The sequence below is a fragment of the Phoca vitulina genome, unplaced genomic scaffold (genome assembly GCF_004348235.1).
Source record: "Phoca vitulina isolate PV1807 unplaced genomic scaffold, GSC_HSeal_1.0 scaffold4, whole genome shotgun sequence".
In the NCBI taxonomy this organism is placed as follows: domain Eukaryota; kingdom Metazoa; phylum Chordata; class Mammalia; order Carnivora; family Phocidae; genus Phoca; species Phoca vitulina.
In genome coordinates this window covers 33,873,184-33,885,643 of record NW_022589707.1, presented here as the reverse complement: position 1 = coordinate 33,885,643, position 12,460 = coordinate 33,873,184, and the positions used below count along the sequence as shown (strand labels likewise).

The following is a 12,460-nucleotide window of genomic DNA, read 5'->3' as shown; positions in this document are numbered from 1 at the left end:
TATACCGGTAGCACTGACGTCCTCTGGGTTGATTCAGGAATGACAGCACAATAAACGAAGGTTGCTTCATTTCCTCTTTTATTGCAGTAGAATATACAGCCATCAACTTTACCATTTTAACTTTTTTTGAGCCTACAATTAAGTGGCATTAAGTACATTCACATTATGGTGCAACCATCAGCACTATCCATCTCTAGAACTTTTCCATCATTGCAAATTGAATCCCTGTACTCATTAATGAATAACTAGGTACCGCATATAGGTAGGATCATTGAATATTTGTCTTTTTGTGCCTGGCTTATTTCATGTAGTTTTCACAGTTCATCCATTTGTAGCGTGTCAGACTATCCATTCTTTTAAAGGCTGAATAATTTTCCATTGTATGGATATACATCATCTGGATTGTCCGTTCATCCAGATTGTCCATTGTTGATAGGCACTTGCTTTGTTTCTATCTTTTGGCTATTGTGAATAATGCTACTATGAACCCTGGTGTACAAGTATCTGTTTAGGTGCCTCCTTTCAATGCTTTTAGGTATATACCTAATTGAAATTGCTGGACCATATGGTAGTGCTATGTTTAATTTTTTTTGAGAAACTGCCATACTGTTTTTATTTCCTTTATGTAGTGAGGTGGGGTATATTCAATAAGCACACAAACATAGAAATTAAGAGTAGTCAGTTCATCTCAGCACGCGTGCATTCCTTCACCCTCTCCATTCATTTGCCAAACACCTGCCACGTGCCTGACATACTGCCACGTGCCCGTAAGAAATTGAAGATGGGTGGGACACAGCCTCTATATCTGAGGAGCGGCGTCTATAGGGGTAAGGTTTAATGCAAATCCAAACCCAAGACTTGAAAAGAGGAAAGCCCAATGTGATTTCAGCGTCTTATCTCTGCTCAGAGAATGTGCCAGATTTTTACAACACCAAGTCCTAAATGTGGACTCCAAGTATTTCTGGATGTTAGATTGCTCCCTACTGTTCTCAAGAGGGAGGAGAAGGAGGACAGCCAATGCCTGCTAACATATCCTCCGGTGGCTCACTCATCTCAGCTGGGCCTTTCATTCAGTTCCAGCCCCATGACTCTCAACTTCCTGTTTTCAGTAGGATAACAATCAAGAGGTGTTTAATTCTCACTCTTTGATTTTTCTCTTAATGAGAAATGAAAACTAATGAAAGCTCAAGCCATGAGTGGGAAAAAAATTAAAGGACCAGGTCAGGCCAATAATTTCCTCATTATCCAGAGTACAGCTGGGAATTTGAGGTGCAGAGCACCCACAGAGCTTGAGGAAAATCAAAATGAGAACTTGTCATGGCTTGTCACATAGGCAGCCCCCTCCCCTGCCCACACCACCCACATCCCTTTGCTGCTTAGGACAAGAATGGCAGGCCAATTCCAACTGGGTGCGGTGAGTTTAGAAACAGCAATCACAAAGAACCACTCAAAAGAGAGGACGTGCCTACTCTTCTTTACCCAAATGCTAATTTTTTTTTTCTGGTGAATATTTATATTATAAGCACAGAATTCTCTGCGCTCTAGAGTTGTTGCGCCTTCCACAATTTACATTTCCTTTTGGGAATCTTCATTTGATGAGATTATGTAATTAGCTTAGGTAATTCCCACATCACTTTCTCTTCTTAATTCCCTCTTCCTGTCAGTTCTGCTATTCTTTTGAAGCCCCATCAACATTTGCTGTTTCTCTCCCTCCCGAGCTCTATTGTCTTTCTGCTCCTGGATATAGACTTCTTCTCAGCTGCTGATTTTGCTGTTGCCATTGTAGAAAATACTGAAGCAGCTGGACCTGGAAGACGTGAGCAGGAAAGAAAGGCAGCTCCTAGCCTGTGGGATGCGGCAAAACAAGGGGGGCATCTGAAGAACTGCCACCACCCTTGAGAGGTCCATAGTCTAGTCTCTACAGTTAGAAAAGACGTGACTATGAAAGAGGGGCATTTGATTTATTCATCAAGGTGGCCCAAGGGAGAATCTACCTGTCCGCAGTTAAGGGAAGAAGGGGGTCTTTTTGGCCATCGAAGTCTGAATTCTGGTTCATTCAGTGCCTTTTAAATGAGGAATAGTGCTTTGCAAGAAGAGAAGAAGGGTTTCACATACTCTCAGCATTGGCGGCAAGTGTTTCGTATCCTGGGCATTCAAATCAACTGGTAAGACACTTTTAATGGACTTCTAAATGAGCTTGCAACTTTCTGCCCTTGGCCCAGAGTAGGAGCACTCAGTCTCAAATTCTTCATGGAAAAAGACAAGGTATATTTAAATATAACAGGTCTTCATAAATTAACGCATTACCTTGATAATGTTTATGGAGTACTTACTCTGTGTCAGGCATTGCAACAGATGCTGGGGACACGTCAGAAAATAGAAAAGACATGGTCCCTATTCTCGTGAAGCTTATAGTCATGAAACAGGTAATGAACATAAAGTGTTAGAATTCCAAGAAGCCCTGAAGAAGTCATGTGAAGCTGTGTACCGAAAGAAAAGTAGGTGTTTCCTTTCTTGAAGTTCTAAGACAAGAACTTGTTAATTAATTTCCAATAAGATACCTGATGCATTCTTACACGTGACTCAGAAAGAAATCTCTAGTTGAATGCCATCTTGGTTATAACTATCTGAATAGGACAGGGGCAGATCCAGGTTTCAAGTTCTGAAGCTTATATAATTTGGGGAATCCTCTTTAAGGAAAAGGACACAAAACACGAAAATGAGACCTGACATAAAGGGAAGCCACAGTGGAAAGAGACAAGGGTCTTAACCAATTGTTGTTAAATATCTTAAGTTGACAAATTTTACAAACTCATATGGTCACCAGGCTTGGGGGCAGGAGGCTGGCCTTCAGCTGCAGCCTCATTAGCTTCATAACTCTGCCTCTTGGTGCTCCTTAGAGGTCATGTGTGAAGTCTTGGAGCATCAGCACTGGGTGAGACCTCCAAGAGCATGTGATCAGGCAGCCCACTTTACAGAGGAGGCCCAGAGACAGAAAGAGACTTGGTCAAGTCCTACAGCTAGTAGCAGTAATCCATTTCAAATGCCAGTTTAACAATAGACATTAGTAACTACTGAAATAGATCAAGCGGCCTTGAGTCTAGGTCGGGAGATATCAGAGGACAACAAAATGCTGGTTTGGTAGTACTCCTAATTCTGGTTTTCTTCTTCAATTGACCTGCTGCTATTTGCTTTTCGCAGCCCTCCAGTGCCTGTTCCATACTTTCTGACCAGGTTTCACAGCTGTATTCTGTGGGCCAGACTAGGTGGAGCATACTTACTCTATTATACCCAGAACCAGAAACCTAAAAAGCATTATAGAGAGTATAAAATGTTCATGGAAAATGTGTTGTCATACATGGACCTAAAGTAAATCTAATAATTTTTTTTAACTTTTATCAGATTTTAAATAATGCAGATTTGACTCATATTTTTATATTTGAAGAAGCATTTTGAAGAGTATGGCTTGTATAAATCTGGTTAAAAAAATCAGCCATGAGAAATTTAAATTCCTTCTTTTCCCTAAAAATGTTTGCTTGTGATAAGTAGAAACATTCAGACTAATACATTGACCTTGAGCTCAAAATACTATGCACTTAATAATTGTTTGCTGTGACAGTTTCTGATGGTGTTTCTACTACTGAAAATGCTTTCAAATTCACAAGTGTGGTTCTGAATTTCTGTGACAAACTAGATAAATGATTCTCCCAAACATGTATTTTTAAAAGAATGTAACAGCCTTCCCAGCATGGTGCTCATCTGCCTCCTAGTCTCAAAACTTGACAAAGCTTCACAAACATCCTTCAGCCACGCTGAACTTCTCTCGTCCTTTTTCCCAAAGATATTTTGTCCTTGGAGCCTCTTTGCACTGAGTCACCCTCTCCCTCTGCTTTTTGGATTCCTATTTTTTTTTCTGCAGGGTGCTCTGCTCAAATATACCTTGTCCGTGAAGTTTTCCTATCCTTCTCCAGGCAGAGGTAAATGCCTGTCATCTCCAGAGACCTCAACTTACCTCTCTTTTAGTGTCATTTCACAAGAACCATAGTTGTCCCCTTATTTGTCCCTCTTTTCCGTTTAGTTATGCTCTCCTTGAAGGCAGGGACTTTGTCCTGTTCATCTTTCTATTTCTAGAAGCTATTACAGCATTGGAGAGGAAACAGAGGGAGTGGTGGGGGCAAAATCAAGTGGAAAACAAGAAGGAGGGAAGTAAAAGAGAAGACCAGAGGTAAAGGCACATCCCAGCAAGGTTTGGAGCCAATAAAAAACCCAGCAAGTTCATGTAAGCTATCAACACAAGTAACAGTGAACTTTCCCCACGTGTCCCTTACCTTAAGCCCTAAACAAAAGGGATCTATTGAAAGGAGACCCGTAAGACTTCAGGAACCCTTGCCATTGACAATGACATAAAATAGTAGAAGATATTTGCTTCTAAATTTGCCATTGGTAAGTGCAGATTCAAGAGGTACAGGATGGAAATCTTGACCTAACAGAAGAATGGAAAGCTCACACTCTTCACATTATGATCATTGTCAGGTGCTCTGCTTCAAACTGGATGAAATGCAGGGACCAAGGAGAAGCCAGAAAGGGCTGCAGAGATAAATCCTAAGAAATTGCTGCACTTGGATCAGAATGTCTCCATTGTTTAATGATTCTTGAAAGTTTTAAAAAAGGGAATAAATTCCCCTAACTAAAAGGAGGGAAATGTGTCCCTCTATATGAAACGTGTCAGATTGAAATGTTTTTCTTCCAAAAGTTTCTACTATAATCAAACATTGTATCTTGGAGATACATTTGGTCCTTAGGAGAAATAACAAGTTTTGATACCTGAAGGCACATAGCCTATCTGAATTTATCTTTTAGATCAAGCATCTCAAAAATTGGTATTAAAATCGGGCTTTGTCGCTGTGAGCACACTGGATCATGGCTCCCAAATAGAGATGTCATAGTCGTTTTGTTATAAATAATTTCTGTCACCTCCTCTCAACATTTTGGGTTGAGACCAAAAACTCGACCCAGGAGTTGGGTTCACTAAATACTTTCCTGAGGGCCTACTTCCACTTGGCAAGGTAACTTCTTTGCTTCTCTCCAGGACTCTGTGGCTTTTAAAAAATTGTCTGAAAATTTTCTTTTTTGCAATGATTTCCAGGAAGTTGCAATAATTTACAAAGATTGAAATAATTTACAAAAAGTTGCAAAAATAGAACAAAGGATTTGCACCTTCCCTTTACCCAAATTCCCTAAATGGGAACATCTCTCACAATCATAGTACCGTGATCAAAATCAGGGACTTCACACTGGTACAAGCTATTGCCTCAACTCTAGACCAATTCAAATTTCACTGATTGTCCCACTAGTGGGTCAGCCCAACTCAGATCCAACACTTTCTGGGTCAGTCCAACTCAGGATCACATACTGCATTCAGTCTCATGTCAGTTTAGTCTCCTTTAATCTGGACTAATTCCTCAGTGTTTTTTGACCTGGACCCTTTTGAAGGGTACTGAACAATTATTTTATAGAGTGCCCTTCGAATCTGAGTTTGTCTTATGTTTCCTCCTGATTAGATTCAGGCTATGCATTTTTGTCAAGAACATAATAGCAGATGCTCAATTAGCTAGTTGAAGGTAAAAAATCTATTTTGTTGGAGAATAGAGACCATGAGGCAGGGTGGTGGTTGTAATGAAAATAATAAGTTCTTGTATGTATCACTGAATTCAGCAAAGCCTGGATTAATACTCATTTATAGTTTGTTTTTTCATCCTTCTTTTACCTTTTTTCTTGCCTATCCCTTTCTGAGAGGACCACTTTTGATAAAGAGGGAAGGCCGGCACAGAATGCTGGGTCGGGGTATCTCATTCTGATCACCTACCTCTCCAGGGCAGGTGTCGGTTGTTCTAGACACTGAAGGTAGTGACGACGTAGTGAAGATGGTGGCTTCAGAGGCCAGACTCTGAAAGGGGGACAGCCTGGTGTGGTTGGGAGCAGGGCAGACATGCTCTGACATGGCTGGTATGATTCAGACCCAGGCTTGAGCTCTACCACTGACAAGCTGATGGACCATTAATCACCTAAGTTATTAAACCTACCCAAACCCCAGTGTCCTCACCTATAAAATAGGGTTGCTTTGTGGATTAAATGCAGATAGAATATGTAAAGTACTCAGCATTGTGTCTGGGTGAGAGAAGGTACCTTTAATGAACTGAATATTTGTGTCCCTCCAAAATTCATGTTGAAAATCTAACCCCCGTTGTGAAGGTCTTTGGAGGTGGGGCCTTTGAGAGGAAATCAGGTCCGAAGGGTGGAGTTCTCATGAGCAGAACTGGTGCCCTTTCAGAAGAGGCGGAGAGCTAGTGTGCTTTCTTCCTGCCACGTCACAAGAGGAGACGACAAGAAGTCAGCAGTTTGCAAGCCGGGAGAGGGCTCTCACCCAGAACCCGGCCCTGCTGGTGTTCTCATCTCGGACTTCCAGCCTCTAACACTGTCAGAAACGAATTTCTGTTGTTTAGAAGCCACTCAGTCTGTGGGGTTTTTTGTTAAAGCAGTCTGAGCTAAGTCGGCAGGCAGTACTTATTATTAGCTGAAATCTATAAAAGTAATAATAGCACTAGCAACCTCACACAACTCTCCAGCTGCATCCACCCATCCAGCTAATGGACGCCCCCTGAGACTCGTGCCCTGACCTAAGTCCTGGACCGTATTCCCGGCTAGAATACATGATTAGCTGCCGAGGGCCTGAGAGGACATCAGTGTGTTCTTTCTGGCTTTCTGGCTTGGAGTAAGGCCTGGTGTGGTGTTTCTGTGCCCCGGGCAAGCTCCTTTCTGGCACATCTCTTTAAGTCCAACAGCAGGATGGACAGCTCCCTCATGTCCACCCTTTTTAGAACATCTCCCAGAGACATCTTCTCTCCTCCTGCTTCTCAGCCAGGGCCTGGTCACCTTGCAGGAGCTCTTCCCCACTTTGGCACCTTCTGATTTGTTGTGCATTGATGTCCTTGTTCTACTTTTCCTTGAACAGTTCCTGGTCCCTTAGACTTGGGAGGGGGGCCGAAGTCTCAAACGGCCACAGGGGTCAGGTAGCTAAACCCCTAGTCCACCTGAAGGGGAGGCCACTACTCAGCTCCAACCGACTCTCACCAGGCAGGGGTGTGGCTGTGTTGCCGGGGCTGCTGATTTTCGGAGAGAAATAAAAAATGGATTTTTATGTAAAAGCTCTTGAGTTTTAAATATCAGCAACAAATCAAATTAAAAACAAAACACTTAAACATGCAGTGAGCCTGAAGACTGAGGTCTGATTTAGAATTTCAGAGTCATAGAGCTGGATGAATGTTGAGATTATCTGGTTGAAGCCCTTTATTTTACACATAGGGAAACTGAGGCCCAGAATGGGGAGGCATTCACTGAAGCTCTGGAGCCAGCCAGGGCTTGAAGGTGGTCACGCATGCATTAATGCTTAGTCTTTTTATCCTCTGTGCCCATTAGAGCGACTGGTGCTCAGAAATATTAGCAGAGACAACGAAGGCATGGGGATGAATTTAGGGCTCACCTCTCCCCAGACTTTTCACTGGAGAGCAACAGGAAAGAGCTGTACTGTGCTGTGGTACATGAATAAGGTGATTTTCTTGGCTCGTAATCTCGGGGGCTTCATCTCAGAGCAGTGATGTGTAGAAGCAACAGTTGAACAGCCATTCAGGAGGGAGCCTGGGGCTGAGCTCATAGCCGTCATAGATACGATGTTCCCTGCTCTCCTCTTCCCCCCTCTCCCCTCCCTCGGCTTCTGCTCCAGGGCCCGGCTCCTCGATCTGCCCAAGAATCTCTTCCTTCACCCCTTCCCCAACCCCCCCCACCTCCCGCTTAGCCTTCCCAGCACGTTATCATGAATACAAATTTCATATGCTGCCCTGAATTTTGTCCCTTTTCTCTAGTTTCTCCAGTCTGCTAGATTCTCTCCCATTCTCCAGATGGTTTAATGCAAGCTTAAAGAAGGGGACCAGCAAGAAGTTCTTGGAGTGGGGGGCCATGGGGAGAAGTGGGGCTTCAAACTCCAGGGAGTCTGAGGTGGGGTTGGGTAGGTGAGCCTGGGACCCATGCACTTTGGCCATGTGTTAAAATCCTCCATGTTTCTTATCTATGCACTTCCCGCTAGTCCCCTGCTCTCACCCCTGGTGCGTGGGTGAGCACCTGGGTGCAGAGAGGGGTGGCCTCACACCATATGGGAGATCGGGCCTGGAGAAAAAAATTCCTGTAAGCACTTTTGACTTTCTGAAAACAAAACAACCCAAAAGAGGTGTTTACACTGAGGTTGCGCTACACCTGCAAAAACAAAACGAGGAAGGCTGCCAGGGAAAAGGACATTCCAAGCTAGTGAAGTCTCCTTTGGAGGCCCCTAACCCGTCCGTCAGAGCGCCCTCCCCTGCAGGCTGCGTGCTGCGGGCCATGGGGGGCTCAGGGGCTGCGATCTGATCTGCTTGCCTCTTAAAGCTGATGAGTCTTGTTTATTTTAGAAGTGGGTGACTCATGAATTTTTATTTACTTAAAAAGACATATTGAATACCCCTTTAACATTTTTTCTTATACCCTTTATTTTAAAAATGAAGTGTAATCCTGCCAATGGTGGTTTTTGCCCACCATGGAAGTTGGCAAAGGATTACTGTGTGTGCTTTTCTTCTTTTCAAAGGTTGAATGTAATTCCTGAAAGGCATTTGGGCTTAAAAGAAAGACTGTGTTGGGTTAACAAGTCCCTACTACGCGCAGCAGAGGCTGAGTATGCTAGTAGTACAAATATGGGTCCCCCGGGGCTCGTGCTCACTGTCACACTGGGAAGTCAGACTTGAAGCAAGAAACTCAGCTACAAACCAAGTAAAGGGTGACAGCAGGGGCAGCAACAAAGGGCTTGTGGGATGGGGCAGGAGGTTGGCTCTGCTGGACATGTGAACAAGGGGCAATGAGGTCAGGCAAGGACAGTGAGGGCTGAATAAAAGCTAGCATTCACCAAGTCTTCACTGAGCATGAGGCCCTAAGGCCCAATCCTAAGGCCTCCCAAAAGTGGACCATGCAGCATGGGTAGGGGAGGTGGTTTTGGGGTCTGTGATTGTCTCACTGGACTCCCAGCTGGATACTGACTGGCATTCAAACTTCTAGGTCTAGCTTCTGAGAGGGGATCATCTTCAAAACCCCTCCTCTGCTTCTCTTCTTGTAGCATGTTCTAGAACTCCCAGCTCAGCCAGTCAAGGCTTGATCTCCAGCCTCTCCCACCCCACAGCTTCCATCCCTTGCCCCACCCATCCTCAGGGGTCCTCAGCTGCCCCACCCTCAGCTCTCACTCCCCTCCACCCCCATCCTGCCCTAGCCCTGCTTTCCTCCAGCCTTGCAAGGGGAGCCTTAATCTGCCGCCCAGGCTGCACTCGGCTCCCATTCCCCAGGGCTCCCTCGCAGTCCACCCATTTCTCCTCTGGCCCTGGCCCCAACTCCCCTCAGTCAATCTCAGACCTGCTGTTTACCGGGCTCCATCATTTCCCACTCCTATCCTTAGCCCAGCCTTTTCCTCCCAGAGGGAGCCCTCTTTTTCTATCAGATTCTCTGGGTCCAGCCGGCTGCCCCTCACCCATTCCCATTACCTCCCTGCCCACTGCTGTCTCGAGGGGCCTGGAAACCCAACCCTAGGTGACCCCTCTTTCTGTACTTGCACTCCGGGAGTAACAGGCCTTCCCATCATGGATGTCTTTTAAATGTGTTTTTGTGTTTTCAAATCTACTTATTTTTTTTTTAAAAGGAACACTTTACATTGAAACAGTGACTGATTTTTTTAAAATGCTGAGGAAATAATAGGACAGGTGGTAGGCAGAGCTAGCAATGATGACGGACATTGAGGAAACTGCATTTTTCCCATTCAACCTATAATAGCCCTGGGAAGGTCAGGTATGGCCTGTTATTATCCCTACTGTGCAAAGTGGGCCCCATCTGGGGTTTGTGATGAATTCTACAGTGTCATGTGATGTAGTTTAAAATTGGCTTTATTGAATAAGGGGCAAACTTACGAGGCAGGGTTTGCTCCTGGAACCCCATAATCAGACTGACTTTGGGTGCAGCCTTTCCTCTCAGCAAAATAGGGTGAAGGCGGCCCACTGGAGCTAGCTTGTTGTCTAGGCGACCCAGAATGACATCCCGGGTCACTTCTGTGCAGTTCTGTTCATCGAACAATGACCCCCATTTTATAGATGCAGAGACAGGCCAGAGAAATTAAGTGATTTGTCCTAGTCACACACCCATTCCAGCGCTTAAATTCAAAACCAATCTACTAGTTTACATGGCAAAGAAAAGGAGATTTTATGAAGTAACAAGAAGGGGAAACCTCTGTGGTCTGCTCTCTAGGCCTCGCTTTGCATCTGCAAGAAGTGAGGTGACATTGTGTGAGGACCCAGCCAACCACGAGGGGTTTTGACCATTTCCCCCTTCACTACATAGGCCCCTCCGCTTGGGGCCCTGGGGGCAAGTTGGAAGCTACAGGAGCTGCTGTGAACAATCTCCTTTGCTAACTGTAAAGATTTAGCAGGAACCTTGCTGTGCCTAACCCCCACGCTGGAGAATTAATACCCAACTTAAAGATGACTTTGACATTTTACATTTTAAAATGCTCTACAATCACTGGCAATCACTGGACCAGTGGTTCACAACAGAGGGACCGATAGATGTTTTCCAGATCTTGTATATAAACATCAAGATGAAAATAAGAGCTGTTTCTTTAATTCTCACTGTACAGTTTTTACGAAAGTCTTTAATATTCTATTCAACTCTTTCTTCTCTTTCTCCTTTCTGTCTCTCTCCACCCGTCCCTCTCTCACTGGTTCTGAAACGTAAGTGTAGCCATAAATATGCAGGGCAGAGAAGGCTGACTTTTTCTATATCCCATAAACACCTTGGGGAGTAATTGAAATAACTTGGCAAGGCTAGTCAGGTTACATGCTGCATAATATCAAAAGAAAACCCACAGTGAGGAAAAGCAACAGCAAATAGGAAGAAGGGCTGGAAATAAAACCAGAATATTAAATAATGAGTAATTATGAGAAACTAAAACAACAGCAACAACAACAATAAAAACCCTCTTAGAATTATAACCTTAGAAAAAGAGTCAAGAAGCATCTTCATAGAAGTTATACTAGATGAAGTATACATTCTAGGTATTTCTAAGAATTGCAAATTTAAAGAAAAGGAAGGAGCTCATTCCCTCCCTGCCCTTATACTCCAGCAGCACTTTGTTAGACGTACGGAAGGCACAGGTTTTGATCTCATTCTGACATGCATGTTTTTTCATGATTAGGCTTCCCTCCCATCTCTTTTTTCCCGTTTTATCTCCACGATCTGAATTTTAAAGGAATGCTGTCAAGACAGCATACCACAAAAGGGAGAAATGTCTACTACAAATTGCACTTTGTACTTTTTTGGAGTATCTTCCTTTGGTCTTTTTGATTTTACAAAAGATCTCTGTATTTGTTGTGGGTAGAAAGTAATGTTGAGTTGACATGTCTGGGTCTTGTGAGGGAGCGAAATGCTGGTGTCCTAGGCACAGGGAGAAAGTAGCTTATGGCCTGTGTTTCCAGCAGAATCCTATTGCTTATTCTCGCCCTCACCTGACACCCTCGGCTATGGGATCTTGGGCAAGCCCTTCACTGTTCCTACACTCAGTTTCTTTCTAGGTTTTTTTTTTTTTTTTTAAAGGTTATTTCTATGTAAAAATAAAATCTTCAGAAAACAGAAAAGAAAAAAAAGAAGTGATCATCCATAATTTATCAAACATCATGATTTTGGTGTATTTTCTGTAGATCTTATGTACATCTGGTTTCTCCTTTTATTTTAAAAAACATAGTAGAAATTAAGCTGTACCGTCCAATTTTATATCCTGAGTTTTCTTTTGGCAGTGTTTTGTCCTTCTAAATAAAAAAATATGGACTCTGAACCATCATTTTCTAGAGCTGCATGATATTCAACACAGGCATTTCTGTTCTTTGTTTTTTACAGTTACATTGACAGAGAGCTTTTGACAGCACTGGGGCTGTTTGATTATCTCACTGAAGGAAAAGAGAAAGTGCAAGGGCTGCAGTTCACTTTACATCTATGATGATTCATAGCCAGGTTCAATTCTAACTTTCCACTACATTGTCCGATATGTTCATACGCAGAGAGGTGAGGCCAATCTCTTTCTGTAGATCACCTCAGATGACAGACCAGTGACTGGGGTACCTTTGTTGGTGTCTGATTGTAGTAAGACAAACTGGCTACAAATTCCGGCTCTGCAATTTTCTGTGATCTTAGGCAAGTTTCTTGGTCTCTGTATGTCTCTGTTTTCTCAGCTGTAACAGTGTGGATATCATGATAATCCCTCAATTCCAAGAAATACACTTTAACACGTTTGATATGAGGTTGAATGCTGCAATCAATGTGTACGTTGTATATTCTTCCTTTTTCCTCC

General features: G+C 43.5%; 1 protein-coding gene and 1 long non-coding RNA gene across 3 annotated transcripts in view; one reads left to right on the top strand and one right to left on the bottom strand.

Annotated features, from left to right (window-relative positions):
- AOAH (acyloxyacyl hydrolase) overlaps positions 1 to 12,460 on the bottom strand; it is a 166,594-nt gene that overhangs the window by 35,360 nt on the left and 118,774 nt on the right. The gene's annotated exons all lie outside the window — the stretch shown is intronic.
- LOC116630869 overlaps positions 1,420 to 12,460 on the top strand; it is a 42,512-nt gene continuing 31,471 nt past the window's right edge. For both annotated transcript variants that reach the window (XR_004299029.1, XR_004299028.1), the window contains exon 1: positions 1,420 to 2,165. This is a non-coding gene — a long non-coding RNA (uncharacterized LOC116630869). The remainder of the gene's footprint in view (positions 2,166 to 12,460) is intronic.